Below are 18,282 nucleotides of genomic sequence, written 5' to 3'. Positions count from 1 at the left end.
GACAGAGGGACTTAGCCACTGGAGAGATTAGCTGCAAGGCAATCTCCTCTGCGGTAGATAAAGAGCAAGAGACCGCAGAATGTAAGGGTCTGGATTCCTGCAGAGCAGACGCAGGAACCTGACTCCTAACACCTAGTCCTATTAATACCATTATTAACTGCATTTAGTGTAGGGAGAGTTTCTGGAGAAAGGCTAGTTTTGCATTGAATGCATCTAGGCATGGGTTATTGTCTTACATTCTTTGTTGCTGAAACCTAGACCCAAAATTCCTTTTCATACCTATATGTACTCTATTCTAATCCCTATTATTTCCACTCTTAGCTGCATACCTAATTTAAAATGTGCAAGGCATGTGGTATGAGACTGAAGTGGACATGCTGCTGATGGTGTATGCAAAGGCTGTGGCAGAGGCCAAGGCCATGGCCCAGCTGAAACTGTGCCTTCTGGGGAAGTACACTAAAATTGCTCATCAAGAAGACTTAGCTGTCTGTTACACTTTCCAGAGTGGTGCAGTACACCACTCTTGAAACCAGAAGAGTGTGAACATGTGGTTGGCTGGATGGCAGAAAATTGTTCCAGTCTGTTTCCCAGCACAATACTGTCACCTACAAGGTCCAATCTCACTAGCCAAGAGTCTGGACCACATAGTCCTCACCATGATTTCTCCTCCCACGATGGTGACTCCCAGGAGACAAGTGATACCACACTTTGACACTCCAAGGAGTTATTTACATTTCCATTTAATGCTTCCTCAGGCCTCTCATCCTGCACATTTCAAAAGGGACATGAGAAGCACATTTGTAGTGATGCCCAAATATTTGAGCACCCATGGAGAGTAGAAGACAATGGTGGTGAATGGAAATTAGTGTCTCAAGAGGTAGATGATGATGAGATACAATTGTCAACAAGTGATGTTTTTAAGTCAACAAGTCAGAAGGACCAGAGTGCAGAAGTGGAAGATGAGATGTAGGACGATTAAGTCACTGGCCCAACATGGTAAGGTGCTATGCAGAGCAAGACCAGCAGCGTAGAGGGGGAGAGATCTGAAGCACCACAACAGGCAGGCAGAGGCAGTGGGGTGGCCAGTGGGAGAAAGAGGGCAAATGATCTCCAGAGCACCCACCAGGGGTAAGATCACAGGCCAAGGGTTAGGTGTTCCCCAGTCTGGCGCTTTTTTACAGAGAGTACGGAAGACAAGAAAAAGGCCATTTTCTACCTGTGCCATATCGAGGTCATCAGGGGTCTGATCACTGCCAGCCTGACCACCACCAGTCACTGATGCCTTCCTGCATTTGTACATTTAGAAGCGCCATAAACAACAATTTTTACTAACTTGTTCCAGATTAGGGTTCAGCTGTATCTACCCTAGGCCTTAGAATACAAGTGAAAATATCCATTCACAGGCCCAAACAATAATTGGTCACATTTCCAGACAGCTTGTCATGGAAAAGTTGCTGTTTATGCTTGGGAACGCTGAGATTTTCCATGGTACGCAGTCTCCAGCTGCCACTATTCATAGATTGTAAGCTTGCGAGCATGGCTCTCGCTCCTCTTGGTATCTGTTGATTTATATGATTACTGTTATGCTGTAATGTCTTTTATTGTCTGTGCAAGTCCACTCTAAAATGTAATGTGCTGCGGAATATGTTGGCGCTGTAGAAATAAAATTTTTATTATTATTACCGTTGTGACCTCTCTGTCTTAAACAAGCATTTGTCCCATAATATCACCTGTGCCTTGAACAACGCAGTTGCTGGGAAGTCCTCTTAGCTACCTACATGTGGACAAAAGCTTGTGACCAGAGACACAACATTTCCCTCATGGCACACTGGGCGAAACTTGAAGAGGCCAGTATCAAGTTGGACCCTAGGATGGTTCACGTACTATCGATTCATAGAATTGCGGCACCTAGTTCCATTAGGGTTTCCTCCATTTCCTCCATCAGTTTCTGTACCCCCTCTTACTCCTCCATCTCCAAATTGATGTCCATATCAGTCATAAGCCTGAAGCATTGCAGCACTGTCTTGGTGAAGCAGCAACAGGCTCTGCTGAAACTCATTTCTTTAGTTGACAAGCAGCACACTGCCGCAGAGTTGTTGAAAGGTCTTTGTCCCAACACGACCGATTATCAACCACATTCGGATCCTTCAGACGGAACCTAAAAACACACCTCTTCAAGAAAGCTTACAGCCTGCAATGACCACGCTACCTCCTCACCACTACCGGAGTTATCCCCTCAACCAACACCGGAACTGCTGCAACCCACCAACCTACTGTCTCCTTCCCCATCATCCTGTAGAATGTAAGCCCAAAAGGGCAGGGTCCTCTCCCCTTTGTATCAGTCCATCATTCTTATCTTGTTTACTGTAAGTGATATCTGTAATTTGTATGTAACCCCTCTCATGTACAGCACTATGGAATCAATGGTGCTATATAAATAAATAATGATAATAATAGACCAGACTGATCTGTGCCTGCTGCCACTGAACCTGCAGCAATGCATGGTCGTGTGTGATAATGGCCGTAACTTGGTGGTGGCTCTAAAGCTTGGCAATCTCGCACATGTACCATGCCTGGCCCACATGCTCAACTTAGTGTTTCAGAGTTTTCTCTAAGCCTACCCAGATTTACCTGAGCTACTTGCGAAGGTATGCCAGCTGTCACCAGTTTGGAAGTGCTGCAACAGCACTTGCAGTGCAGCCTCACTGACTGGTTTGCTACATGATCATGCCCTGGAACTCCACATTATATGCTGTATGTTGGCAAGGTTTTGTGAGCAGCAGAGTGTAGTAGTTGAATACCAGCTATAAGATGCCCATTGTTTTTCCGATTAGCCTTCGCACATAAGAACCGTCGAGTGGGCATGAATGTCCGACATCTATAAGATTCTACAAAACTTTGATTAATCAACGAAGATGGTGGGCGGAGATGAGGCCATAAACAGCATAAGGGCTCATGCCCACTTGTGATGAAATCAGACCTATTCAATCTGATAAAAAACTATGATAGTGTGTTCATCTGCATTTTTTTTCCAGCTCGGATCAGATCACGATCAGGCTGGAAAAATATTGCAGCATGCTGTGGTAACCAATCAGAAATAAGATTGCATCCCACAATAGAAGTCAATGGGTGTGAGATAAAAATCACACAGCACTCGCACCATGGTGTTCCTTGAAAAGCTGGCAATTCATGTGCGGCTAATGTAAAATCACACTGACAGGTTAGAATAGAAAAGATGGAATACATAAATACACACACAATAGATGTATATATATATATATATATATATACAGTATATATCCAGCATAAAAAAAGAAGCAGCATCCCATCCAGATGATGAAAAATCCAAAATATTTAGTCTGCAGTGATGCAACGTTTCGACCAATATAGGTCTTTGAGATGCGCCATTTCTGGGGCGTCTGGGGGAAGATATTTTTAGCCAGGGGGGGCAATAACCACGGTCCCTTCCTAGGCTATTATTTTTTGCCCCCAGTCCTGAATTTCCCATTTCTGGTTTTAAAAATTGGGCAGGAGCGCACACCATTTTTTCCTCCCAAAACAATCTTTTATTAATTACATTCATGTCCCCTAATTTGCACACACACTAATAATTGTATTGGTCACTGACAAATATATATTTAACTATTCTGTATGTATTTTCTTTATGTAATCCATCTCTTCTATCCTGTGACCTCCGGCAGTGATTTTACAGAAGCTAGCAAATGAATTACCAACTATTCTTCACTCTATCTCTATATGCAATAATAATAATAATACATTTTATTTCTATAGCGCCGACATATTCCGCAGCATTTTACATTTCAGAGGGGACTTGTACAGACGATAGACATTACAGCATAACAATAATCACATAGATCATAACTAGAGTTGAGCGACTTTAGTCGGATCGGGTTTCATGAAACAAAATTTGTTTCAGATGAAACTGGTCCGACTAGGGCAAAAAAATTCGGAGTTTCATCTGAAACCCGACCCCAATGCAAGTCAATGGGGAATAAAAGTCGGCATTGAGTGGATGAATGTCATCCGCTCAATGCCGACTTTTATTTCCCATTGACTTGCTTTGGGGTCAGGTTTCGGACGAAACTCCGACTTTTTTTGCCCTAGTGGGACCAGTTTCATCTGAAACAAATTTTGTTTCATGAAACCTGATCCGACTAAAGTCGCTCAGCTCTAATCATAACAGATACCAAGAGGAATGAGCGCCCTGCTCGCAAGCTTACAATCTATGCAATATAAAGATATATATATATGTGTGTATCACTGATATATATATACATACAACTATTCTATGTGCATATATCTGTTCTATCTACTCTATTCTAACCTGTCACTCTGTGATTATACTGTGAGCGGCGGATCATTTGCCTGCTTTTAATCTATCTAGCTCAACACGCCGTGTTTGGAGGAAAATAAATACTGCCTATGACTCAAAGAACACCGTCCCCACTGTCAAGCATGGAGGTGGAAACATTATGCTTTGGGAGTGTTTCTCTGCTAAGAGCTCAGGACTACTTCACCACATCAATGGGAGAATGGATGGAACCATGTACTGTAAAATCCTGAGTGACATCTTCTTTTACTCTGCCAGGACATTAAAAATGGGTCATGGATGGGTCTTCCAGCAAAACAGTGACCCAAAATATACAGCCAAGTCAATAAAGGAGTGGCTCAAAAAGAAGCACATTAAGGTTATGGAGTGGCCTAGTCAGTCTCCAGACCTTAATCCGATTGAAAACTTATGGAGGGAGTTGAAGTTCTGAGTTGCCATGCAACAGTCTCAAAATCTTAATGATTTAGAGATGATCTGAAAAGAGGAATGGACCAATATTCCTCCTGACATACGTGCAAGCCTCGTCATCAACTACAAATAACATCTGACTGCAGTGCTTGCCAACAAGGGTTTTGCCACCAAGTATTAAGTCTTGTTTGCCAGAGGGATCAAATACTTATTTCTCACTGCAAAATGCAAATAAATTTATCTAATTTATACAATGTGATTTTCTGGATTTTATTTTTGATATTCTATATCTCAATGTTAAAACTAATCTACCCTTAAAATTATAGACTGTGTCTTTGTCAGTGGACAAACTTACAAAAACAGCAAGAGATCAAATACCATATTTTTCGTACTATAAGACGTATCGGACCATAATACGAACCAAAAATTTTTGGAAGGAAAATAGGGGAAAAAATAATGTATCAATTGGTGGTCTGTCTTACAGTTCGAATTCAGCTTACCACAGGGGTCAGCACAGGTGGAGGAGTGTTCACAGGGGAGTGTGGTCACAGGGTTGTTTGGTGATCCAGGATGGTGCGGTAGCCTCCTGTAAATCCCATCCTAGGCTGTTGCGGTGGTGGTGCTTTGCCAGTATTTTGTGACAGGCTTGGTGGTGGTGCAACGGGGTTCCACTGCCATTTTGCGACAGGTGTGATGGTGGTCCTCTGTGGTGCAGCGGGGCTCCACCAGCATTTTGTGAAAGCCCAAAGGCCCCCCGAGATCCATTGCTGTGATACGCTTGCTTCTGAGAAAATCACCACAGTGGGTGGCGCATGCTCAGATTGAGATCTTGGCAACGAGATCTCATCTCCCGAGATTTCTGGATGAGATGTCGGTGCCGAGATCTCAATCTGAACATGCGCCGCTCCCACGGCCATATTCCCAGAGGCCACTGCATCTCAGCAATGGCTTTGCGGGGGTCTCTGGGCATTCACAAAATGCCAGCAGAGCCTCCCCACACCACAGAGCACCACTGCCGCACCACAGAGCACCACCACTGCACCACAGAGTAAGACAGCTGCACCAGCTTTGGTTACTCTGACAAGGAGTGAAAAGTTTTGGAAGATGGTGAAAGAGTACATAGCTGACTGTATCAGTGTTCTCCCTGATTTCTCTGTGCTAAACAACTATTGTGTATCCAATCTGGTCAACTGGCTTGAACTGTCATTCTTCACCTTGAAGGTCCTGCCCTACCACTAGTGTTTTCAGTGTTATTTTTTTAGCCTGATGGGGGAATAATAACTAATAGGTGCAGCCACCGGTCAACTGAAAATGCTGAGAGGCTTACTCTTATCAGAAAAGGAACAAGGCCTGTATTGGCCCAGACTTCTCAAACCCCACTGAATGACAACAGCAGAACACAAAAGCCATTTCTAAAGTTTCTTATTTACTGGTGTATTCTCATGTACACCTTCCCACCCAAACAAGTGTTTATGGTTCTTGTTTTTATCTTTTTTGTATTCTCCTCCTTCTCCTCCATATCTACAGGGTCATGATCAGAACAATTTTTCTAGGGTATGTATGATGCCCTACCACATAATTTTTTCAACATGTGTATGAAACCTACCTCTACAATTCTCTTACATATATAAATGTATACCCATCAGGGAAAATTGTTTTTCAGCTTTTGCACTTAGTGCATAGGCTTTAAAAGTCTAGGAGTCCCACTTCTTAAAAATGAGGAAAAAAGTTTTCTGAGGCCCTCCTCTACTTATCTTCCAGGCGATATTGCAGTCCCATTTTCTAATTTTTGGCAGTCCTTGCACTTTGTGCATAGGCTTTATGAGTTTAGAAGTCTCACTACCTAACAATTTTAACAGAATGTCTATGAGGCTGTACTTTAAGTTTAATACAGAGTATATCATATTCTCCCTTCCTTCTAATTTTTGGCAGTTCTTATTAAGTAATATTGCAGAGTAGCATAAACATAAAAACAGTTTAAAAGGAGATACATGTCCAATGCAGCCTTACAAGGAGAATGTATATACTTACTGCCATGTGGCAGACAAACACCAAAGAAGAGCATACAGTGTACAGATGCAAACTAGTATAGCAATACAGTGACTGCAAAAACATATAATTTGCTCCAAATAGTGTTGTTTGAGAGCCACTCTGCATATATGAAAATAGAAAATGAATACGTCTACAAAACTGTGCTATAGGATTTTCAAAGCAGACATATATTGTACCAAGTAAATATCCTATACAGGACAAGTGTGGTATATAATTAACGATAAAATACGTATTAGTACCACCAAAGACAGGGGTGTGGCTAAGCGGCCAGCGACTTGGCCACACGATGAGGTGCGTTGCTATGGGGACACGGCGCCCTGGGAGGTTATCTGTTTCCTCCGTGTCCTGACGTGTCAGATGGGGGAGTGGCAGAGCTGTGGGTGGGCGTGCTTCATGGCAGTGTCACACACCAGGCACTGCACACTTGCGAGGTAATTATTTAGCACCTCTGAGCTATTTAAGGACACATGATTTACAGCCACATTATTTACCCCCTGATGCTAAGCTAGAGCAAAACGTGCGTCGGGGACCTGCGCCTTACAAGGTTGTATGCTTTTTGTATGCACTCTGCTTTTTGTTGCTAGCAGACATGTCTGGTTATATTCTGGTGGTGGAGATTACCATATGCGGGTCAGTTGGTAGCTCATTCTGCATATAGTCTCATTTTGGTATTTTGCCATACTCTATATAGTCTATATTAGACCTATGTTTATGCACTGTTGCACTTTGCAAGATATATATGTGTACTCTCTAGATATGAGCATTGGTCTCCTTTTAGTAGGGGCTATATGTTGTCTATCAATATGCACTTTGCACTTTTCAGTATTAGAAGCCACTCCTGACTATTGATTACTTATTTGGGTCTCTGCTGACTATACTATATATTTCCTTACTCTGGCCATATTTAATATACTTTGGTAGTACTTTGAAAAACGAAAGTCACAGTCAGCACAAAATATCTGAGGTAAATAACAAAGCAATTGCTTCGGTCCAAAGACAAGGGCACAAATGCCAGTCAAGATAAAGTGCAAGGTGGAAAAGCTTCCATAAATACAATGGACCAAACAAGAGAACACATGGGAAGCAAAAAATACCACCAATAATAAAAGACAAATATATTCTTTATTAATCCATATGAATATTAAATGCCAACAATGTAGGCCACTGGAGGGAAAAAGGGACAAAAAGAGTACTGCAGGTACATACGGGAGTACACAGAAAACAGCAGAGACCAAAAAATATTAGATACATTAATCACTCATATATAGAGAATGATGGGTAAGTATATAGCAATACATATGTATATCAAAATAGGGCAAGTAAATAAGGTGCACATACAGAAGATATACAAATTAGTATGCCCAAATGTGGTAATAAAAATGAAAGTGGCGCGTACTCATGGTCACTGGTCTCTCTGTGCACCTCCCTGCAGACCCCCTGATGCGCGTTTCGCATTAGGTGCTTTCTCAAAAGGTAGTACTTTGGTAGATGAAGGCTAAGGGCCAAAACACATGTTGGGGAGGGCGGCTGTCCAGACCAGGTGCAGTGTAGCTTGTAAGTTATACCTTATACTTACCATACTCTTTGATGTCTAGCGCTGTTTTCAGAAATTTTCCTGGTCCATAACATAAACTGTGCATATACTGACACCTATTGGTGCTATTGGGTATTATTCCCATTATTCATGTGGTATATCTATGCAGTGACACATATGGTGTTCACTATTTTTGCACTAATATTGCACTTTAATACCTATATATTTTTTTCACTTCTTATTTGTATAATTATGATGTACACCTATAGGCAATTGATATACAATTTTTACTAATTTGTATGCACCTTACATATGAATACATATTATTAAAAAATACATATTTAAAAAAAAAAAAATTTTTCACTGTTGATATATATATATATATATTCTTAGCACCATTTACTGCAATAATATGCCCTTATGAAATGAATAGTACTGCACTCTTATGTGTATTTTTATAGTATAAAACACTGATGCTTTGCTACTTTTAAAATACCTCAAGTAGCTTTATTTATAAAATAATAAAGTATATATATTTTTACATTCAGGACTTATGGTCAATGTGTTGTGCTGTAGTCATAACAAGTGAAGTAATTGTTCTCTTTCTTGATAACATGGTTTTCTAGGGATTCCAAACTGCTATTAGTAAAATACCTATATACAGTGCCTTGCTTAGGTATTTGCCCCCCTGGAACTTTTTTACCACATATCATGCTTCAAACATAAAGATACCAAATGTAAATTTTTGGTGAAGAATCATCGACAAGTGGGACACAATTGTGAAGTTGAATGAAATTTATTGCTTATTTTACATTTTTGTGGAAATTCAGAAACTGAAAAGTGGGGCGTGCAATATTATACGGCCCCTTTAACTTAATACTTTGCTGCACCACCTTTTGCTGTGATTACAGCTGCTAGTCGCTTGGGGTATGTCTCTATCAGTTTTGTACATCGAGAGACTGAAATTCTTGCCCATTCTTTCTTGGCAAACAGCTCGAGCTCAGTGAGGTTTGATGGAGATCGTTTGTGAACAGCAGTTTTCAGCTCTTTCCACAGATTCTCGATTGGATTCAGGTCTGGACTTTGACTTGACCATTCTAACACCTTAATACTTTAATTTGTGAACCATTCCATTGTAGATTTTGCTTTATGTTTGGAATCATTGTCTTGTTGGAAGACAAATCTCCGTCCCAATCTCAGGTCTTTTGCAGACTCCAACAGGTTTTCTTCAAGAATGGTCCTGTATTTGGCTCCATCCATCTTCCCATCAGTTTTAACCATCTTCCCTGTCCTTTCTGAAGAAAAGCAGGCCCAAACCATGATGCTGCCACCACCATGTTTGACAGTGGGGATGGTGTGTTCAGAATGATGAGCTGTATTGCCTTTACGCCAAATATATCGTTTGGCACTGTTGCCAAAAAGTTCAATTTTGGTTTCATCTGACCAGAGCACCTTTTTCCACATGTTTGGTGTGTCTCCCAGGTGGCTTGTTGCAAACTTTAAACAACACTTTTTATGGATATATTTGAGAAATGACTTTCTTCTTGCCACTCTTCCATAAAGGCCAGATTTGTGCACTGTACGACTGATTGTTATCCTATGGACAGACTGTCCCACCTCAGCTGTAGATCTCTGCAGTTCATCCAGAGTGATCATGCCTCTTGGCTGCATCTTTGATCAATCTTCTCCTTGTTTGAGATGAAAGTTTAGAGGGATGACTGGGTCTTGGTAGATTTGCAGTGGTATGATACTCCTTCCATTTCAATATGATTGCTTGCACAGTGCTCCTTGGGATGTTTAAAGTTTTGGAAATCATTTTGTATCTAATCCTGGCTTTAAACTTCAAACAAGAAAAATTATAGCCAGCTCACCCAGTTAGACGTCCTTAGTGGTTCTGCTCACTGCCAGGAAGCCGCGCGGAGTTGTAATGGGAGAGGCACACCCATGTTGCAATAAAAGCAAAAACCAGCAAATAATTCTACAGCGGATGCTTCCTACTTGGCCATAAAATCCATTTTATTTTTATCTTTTAAAATAGTTCCATGTGGCAGAAACCCAAATACTGTATATACAGGGGGTCAGAAGAAAAAAAGGGCACACTGCTGCTTTATGCGTGCAGACTACGCGTTTCGACCTTACTAGGTCTTCTTCTAGGTCTTAAGTGTGAGCAGTGTTCAAGATAGTAATATACCCTGCTTCCAGGAACTTGATCCAATTACAAAATTTGGCTTAATTAAAATAGGGTGTATACCCTTACACAGGGATAAAACTTTGTTAAATACAAAATGTTCGTCATATTTAAAGCATATCGCTGCAAAGTGCCCTTATTTTTATCTAATACATTATTATTCACATCTTATATTTATTCTTAGATATCACAAAATTTACCATATGAACAAAAAACAAAAAAAAAATTTTTTTTTTTTTTAAAAAACCCAAAAAAAAAAAAAAATGTAGGAAACATTAAAGAAAAAAAGAGGAAAAAGGAAGGAAAATTCAAGTGTTTTTATATATATATGTATATTTACCACTGGAAAACCTGCCATTTAGAATTGACTGATTAAATCTAACCTATTATTCAGACCATTAGGTATACGGCTTTCCAGTGTAAAAATCCAATAACTTTCACGATTTAATAAAGTCCTTCTATTATTACCTCCCCGTAAGGATTTCTTTACTTTCTCTAAACCATAAAAGGACAAATCATTCAAATTTCCTTTATGTTCATACCAGAAATGTCTTGAAACTGCAGAGCCTCCTATCATATTCTCTTTTACTGCATCAGATAAATGCCTATGGATTCTTTTTTTCAAAGAGCCCGTAGTACATCCAATATATTGTAATTTACAACTATTACATACAACAGAATAAACTACATTAGTAGTATTGCAATTGATAAAACTATTAATATTATATTCTTTACCATTTTTTACTGAAACTATTTTTTCTGTTTTATTTACAAATCTGCAACATTTACATTTTTTAGCTCCACATTTATAAAAGCCCTTTAAATCAAGCCAAGTATGAGATTTTTGTTGGTCAACAATGTTATATTCACTAGGTGACAAGATAGACTGAATCGAACGCGCTTTTTTAGCGACAAATCTGATTTTATTTCTTTCTAAAATTTTATCCAAATCTTTGTCTTGTTTTAGGATAGGTAGATATTTCTTTATTATTTTAATTATATCTGTATATTGTGGTGTATATTCAGTACTAAAAGTAATATTTTGTTCACTGTTTCTATTAGAACATTTTTTATTCTTATTTTTACTTTTATTTTGCAATAATTTTTTCCTATCCACATTATCCACTATTGATATGGCTCTTGTTAAACTCCAATCTGGATAATGTCTATCATGTAATCTCTGACATGTTTTAACTTTTTCACTTTCATAAATCTGCTTATTTGAGCTATTTCTATGTATTCTAATTAGTTCTCCCACTGGTATATTTTTGATAGTGTGTGCTGGATGACATTAATCATCATGTAAAATTGTATTTGATGCAGTCTGTTTCCTAAATGGAGCAATATCTACTTTCTTAGTTTCTGCATTTCCTGAAAGAGTGATATCCAAAAAATCTATTTTATGACTATCATAAATACAAGTAAATTTTAGATTAAATTCATTACAGTTAATATATTCGTTGAAATCATCTAATGATTTTTTATCCCCATTCCATACAAATAACAGGTCATCTATATAACGCCCCATCCAAATGATGCGATTTTTAAAAGGATCTTGTTCATTATATAGGTGTTTTTCTTCCCATCCTCCCATGACTAAATTAGCCAGGGATGGTGAGAACTTCGCACCCATACTAACTCCTTTTGTTTGGAGAAAATATCTGTCATAAAATCTGAAATAATTATGTTCCAATAAAAATTTAACTGCATCCAACAAAAAATCTTTTATCTCTTTTCGATAATTACTATAGGTTTCCAAATAGTAATGTAAACTTGCCATTGCTACATTAAATGGTATCGAAGGGTATAAACCGATGACATCACAGGTGACCCAAGAATAAGTAGGTTGCCATTCAAATGATTCCATCATACCTACAACTGCTTTAGTATCCCGCATAAAGCTAGGAATATTTTTTACCAAAGGTTGCAAATAAAAATCCACCCACTCACCTAATCTTTCCCCTAAACTTCCTATACCTGCCATTATGGGCCTTAGTGGTGGGGGAAAAATGTTTTTATGAACTTTCGGGAGTGAATGATATATAGGTATTATAGGAAACTCAATATACATATATTCTTTTAATTTATTACTAATGGCACCAGTGTATACCCCTTCGTCTAGTAATTTTTTATTAACAAATTAAATTTATTCGTTGGATCTTGTTTTAATTCAATAAAGGAATCCTCATTCTGTAATACCATTAAATTCAGTTTTTCATATAAACCTGCATTAATCAGGACTATCCCTCCTCCCTTGTCTGCTTTTCTTATTAATAAATCTTGATTTTTTTCTAACTCCTCCAAACCTATCCTTTCTTTATAAGTCAAATTATCACTTTTCTTGATTTTTCCAATACCATTATAAAAATTGATCAACTCTTTCTCTATCAGTTCTTGAAAAATATCCAAAATAGGCGGCCGGGATTTCAGAGGGTAAAAGGAGGGATTAGATATAGGAAAGTCCTGATTAAGTGTGATTTTGTCTAAATTCCCACTTTTTTTCATCGCATTCATATTCCTTCCTTTTTCCTCTTTTTTTTTTTTTTTAATGTTTTTTAAAAAATGTTTTTTTCCCTTTGGGTTTTTTTAACCCTTTCACTACCCAGGGTGGTTTGCACGTTAACTACCGGGCCAATTTTTATAATTCTGACCACTGTCCCTTTATGAGGTAATAACTCTGAAATGCTTCTATGGATCCCAGTGATTCTGACACTGTTTTCTCATGACATATTGTACTTCATGCTAGTGGTAAAATTTCATTCATATAACTTGCGTTTATTTGTGAGAAAAACTGAAATTTGGCGAAAATTTTGAAAATTCCGCAATTTTCCAACTTTGAATTTTTATGCCCTTAAATCACAGAGATATGGCACACAAAAAAGTTAATAAGTAACATTTGCCACATGTTTACTTTACATCAGCACAATTTTGGAACCAAAATTTGTATTTGTTAGTAAGATATAAGGGTTAAAAGTTGACCAGCGATCTCTCATTTTTGCAACACCATTTTATTTTTACGGACCACCACACATTTGAAGCCACTTTAAGGGGTCTATATGATAGAAAAGACCCAAAAGTGACACCATTCTAAAAACTGCACCCCTTATGGTGCTTAAAACCACATTCAAGGAGTTTATTAACCCTTGAGGTGCGTCACAGGAATTTTTTGAATATTTAAAAAAAATTAACATTTAACTTTTTTTTCACAAAAAAAATTACTTCAGGTTCAATTTTTTTTATTTTACCAAGTGTAACAGGAGAAATTGGACTGCAAAAATTATTGTGCAATTTGTCCTGAGCACGCTGATACCTGATATGTGGGGGGGAACCATTGTTTCGGCGCATGGCAGAGCTCAGAAGGGAAGGAGCGCCGTTTGACTTTTTCAATGTAAAATTGGCTGGAATTCTGATCAGATGCCATGTCGCGTTTGGAGAGCCCCTGATGTACCTAAACAGTGGAAACCCCCCACAAGTGACCCCATTTTTTAAACTAGACCCCCTAAGGAACTTATCTATAAATGTGGTGAGAACTTTGAGCACACAAGGGCTTCACAGAAGTTTATAATGTACAGCGGTACAATTAAAAAATCATATTTTTTCCACAAAAATGATTTTTTCACCCCAATTTTTATTTTCCCAAGGGTAACAGGACCCTAAAAGTTATTGTGCAATTTGTCCTGAGTACGCTGATACCCCATATTTGGGTGTAAATGACTATTTGGGCACATGGCAGAGCTCGGAAGGTAAGCAGCGCCGTTTGACTTTTTTGGCTGGAATTGAGATCAGACACCATGTCGCGTTTGGAAAGCCCCTGATGTACTAAAACAGTGGAAGCCCCCCACAAATGACCCCATTTTGGAAACTAGACCCCCCAAGGAACTTATCTAGATGTGTGGTGAGAACTTTGAACCCCCAAGTGCTTCACAGAAGTTTATAACGCCCAGGCGTGAAAATAACAAAACATTTTTTTTCCACAAAAATGATATTTTTGCCCCAAAATTTTTATTTTCCTAAGGGCAACAGGAGAAATAGGACCCCAAAAGTTGTTTTGCAAATTGTCCTGAGTAGGCTGATACCCCATATGAGGGGGTAAAACACTGTTTGGGTGCATGGCAGAGCTTGGAAGGGAAGGAGCACCATTTGACTTTTTCAATGCAGAATTGGCTGGAATTGAGATCAGACGCCATGTTGCGTTTGGAGAGCACCTGATGTGCGCAAATAGTGGAAACCCCAATTCTAACCCTAACCCTAGCCCTAACCCTAACCCTAACTCTAGCCCTAACCCGAGCCCTAACCCTAACCCTAGCCCTAACCCTAACCCTAACCCTAGCCCTAACCCTAGCCCTAGCCCTAACCCTAATGGGAAAATGGAAATAAATACATTTTTTTAATTTTATTATTTTTCCCTAACTAAGGGGGTGATAACGGGGGGTTTGATTTACTATTTATGGCGGTTTTTATGTTTGGCAGCTGTCGCACGCTAAAAGACGCTTTTTATTGTAAAAATGGTTTTTGCATCACCACATATTGAGAGCTATAATTTTTCCATATTTTGACCCACCAAGTCATGTAAGGTCTTATTTTTTGCGAGACGAGTTGACGCTTTTATTGGTATCATGTTCGGGCATGTGACATTTTTTGATCGCTTTTTATTTCGTTTTTTGGGACGCAGAATGAACAAAAACCAGCGTTTCATGAATTTCTTTTGGGTGGTGCGTTTATGCCGTACCGGGTGCGGTAAAATTTATAAGGCGGTTTTATTCTTCGGGTCAATACGGTTACAGCGATACCTCATTTAGGTCTTTTTTTATGTTTTGGCGCTTTTATGCAATGAAAACAATTTTATATAAAAAATAATTAATTTTGCATCACTTTATTCTGCGAGCTATAACTTTTTTATTTTTTCGCTGATGATGCTGAATGGTGGCTCGATTTTTGCGGGAAAAGATGACGTTTTCAGCGGTACCATGGATATTTATAGGCGTCTTTTTGATCGCGCGTTATTGCACTTTTTGTTTGGCGGTATGGTAATACTTCATTATTTTTTGCTTCGTTTTTTACTTTTATTTTTTAAGGGGTTCGCTTAACGGGTTAACTATTGTGGCAGTTTTATAGGGCGGGTCGTTATGGACACGGCAATACCAAATATGTGTACTTTTATTGTTTTTTTTTTTTTATTTCCAAAAAATGAATTTATTGGGGAATATTTTTTTTTTTTTATTTATTTAGCGATTTTTTTAAATTATTTTTACACTTTTTTTAATTTTTTTTTTACTTTATTACAATGTCCCAGGGGGAACATAACTGTCCTGTGACAGATCGCTGATCTGTCACATCACAGATCACTGTGACAGATCAGCGATCTGTCACAGGCACTGCACAGGCTTCCTCATGCCTGCGCTTTGCAGGCACTGAGGAAGCCAGCTTCCTGCAGGCCCCCGGAGGTCCCCATCGCCATATTGGATCCGGGGACCTGCAGGAAAGGAGTCCCCCGCAGCAGCGCTGCACATTGCACTGCCGTGGGGGGCTCAGGGAAGCACGGAGGGAGCCCCTTCCCTGCCGATGCTTCCCTTTAACCCCCGGTACACCGCGATCGTGTTTGATCGCAGTGTGCAAGGGGTTAACGTGTTGGGGGCGGTCCGTGACCGCCCCTGACACATTGTGCCGGGTGTCAGCTATGATAATTAGCTGACACTCAGCCGCGATCAGCGGCGCTCACCACGTGGGCGCCGCTGATCGCGATGACGTAATATTGCATCCATGGTAATTAGGTCCATGGTCACATGGACGGAATATTACGTCAATTGTAGGTAAGAGGTTAAAAAAAAAATTATTTTTTTTGTTTTTTGTTCATATGGTAAATTTTGTGATATCTAATAATAATAATATAATAAATTTTATTTTTATAGCGCCGACATTTTCCGCAGCACTTTACATTTCAGAGGGGATTTGTACAGACAATAGACATTACAGCATAACAATAATCACATACAGTAGATTATAACACATACCAAGAGGAAAGAGGGCCCTGCTCGCAAGCTTACAGTCTATGAGGAAAGAGGGAGACACGAAAGGTGGGTGGTAACAGTTACCCTGATTGTGTCTGTACTGTTACACACTTAACATTATGACTGGTCCATACAGAGGGCTAATGGAGGCATAAAGCATGTGGGAACATGATGCGGGGAACCTGGTTATGGTAAAACTTTTGGCTCTGCCACACAGGGATAGATTAGGTTAATGTGTTGGGGTGGTAGGCCAGTCTGAATAAATGCGTTTTCAGGACACGCTTAAAATTGTGGGGATTGGGGACTAATCGTATTGACCTGGGAAGTGAATTCCAAAGAATTGGTGCGGCACGTGTAAAGTCTTGGAGACGGGAGTGGGAGGTTCTGACTATTGAGGATGCTAATCTCAGGTCATCAGCAGAACGGAGGGCGCGGGTAGGGTGGTATACTGAAACAAGGGAGGAGATGTAGGGTGGTGCTGAGCCATGGAGGGCTTTGTGAGTGAGGGTAATAAGTTTATACTGAATTCTGGAGTGGATGGGTAGCCAGTGTAATGACTGGCACAAGGTAGAGGCATCAGTGTAACGATTGGTAAGGAATATGATCCTGGCTGCAGCATTCAAGACAGATTGGAGGGGGGAGAGTTTGGTAAGAGGGAGACCGATTAGAAGAGAGTTACAATAGTCGAGACGAGAATGAATAAGAGAAACAGTAAGAGTTTTTGCAGAGTCAAAGGTAAGAAAAGGTCGAATTCTAGAAATGTTTTTGAGGTGCAGATGACAAGAGCGAGCCAGTGATCGAATGTGGGGGGCAAAGGAAAGCTCGGAATCAAGTATGACCCCAAGACAGCGGGCCTGTTGCTGGGGAGTAATAGTGGAACCACACACAGAAATGGCAATGTCGGGTATAGGTACATTAGTAGAGGGAGGAAACACCAGGAGTTCAGTCTTTGACAGGTTCAGTTTCAGATATAGTGAGGACATGATATTAGACACAGCGTTTAGACAATCGCCGGTGTTTTCTAGAAAGGCTGGCGTGATGTCAGGAGAAGAAGCGTATAATTGGGTGTCATCAGCATAGAGATGGTACTGGAAACCAAATCTACTGATTGTTTGACCAATAGGGGCAGTGTACAAGGAGAAGAGGAGGGGACCTAGAACCGATCCTTGGGGGACCCCAACAGTAAGGGGAAGATGAGAGGAGGAGGAACCGGCAAAAGATACAGTAAAGGAGCGGTCGGAGAGATAGGAGGAGAACCAGGAGAGAACGGTATCCTTGAGGCCAATGGAACGGAGCATAGTGAGGAGGAGCTGATGATCCACAGTGTCGAATGCTGCAGAGAGATCCAAGAGAATTAGCATGGAGTAATGACCATTTGATTTAGCTGTTAGCAGATCATTAGAGACTTTAGTGAGGGCAGTTTCAGTGGAGTGTAAAGAGCGGAAACCGGATTGGAGAGGGTCGAGAAGATAGTTTTCTGAGAGATAGCGGATAAGACGGGAGTGGACCAGGCGTTCCATGAGTTTAGAGATGAAGGGAAGATTAGAGACAGGTCTATAGTTAGCGGCACAGTTTTGGTCGAGGGATGGTTTTTTAAGTAGTGGATGTATGATGGCATGCTTAAATGAGAAGGGAAAAATACCAGAAGAGAGAGAGAGGTTAAATATTTTAGTTAGGTGAGGGGTGACAGCAGGGGAAAGGGACTGAAGGAGCTGTGACGGAAATGGGTCACTGGTGCAAG

The sequence above is a fragment of the Dendrobates tinctorius genome, unplaced genomic scaffold, assembly GCF_039654945.1.
Source record: "Dendrobates tinctorius isolate UK_male_01 unplaced genomic scaffold, ASM3965494v1 ptg000040l, whole genome shotgun sequence".
In the NCBI taxonomy this organism is placed as follows: Eukaryota; Metazoa; Chordata; class Amphibia; order Anura; family Dendrobatidae; genus Dendrobates; species Dendrobates tinctorius.
This window is presented reverse-complemented; position numbering follows the sequence as displayed.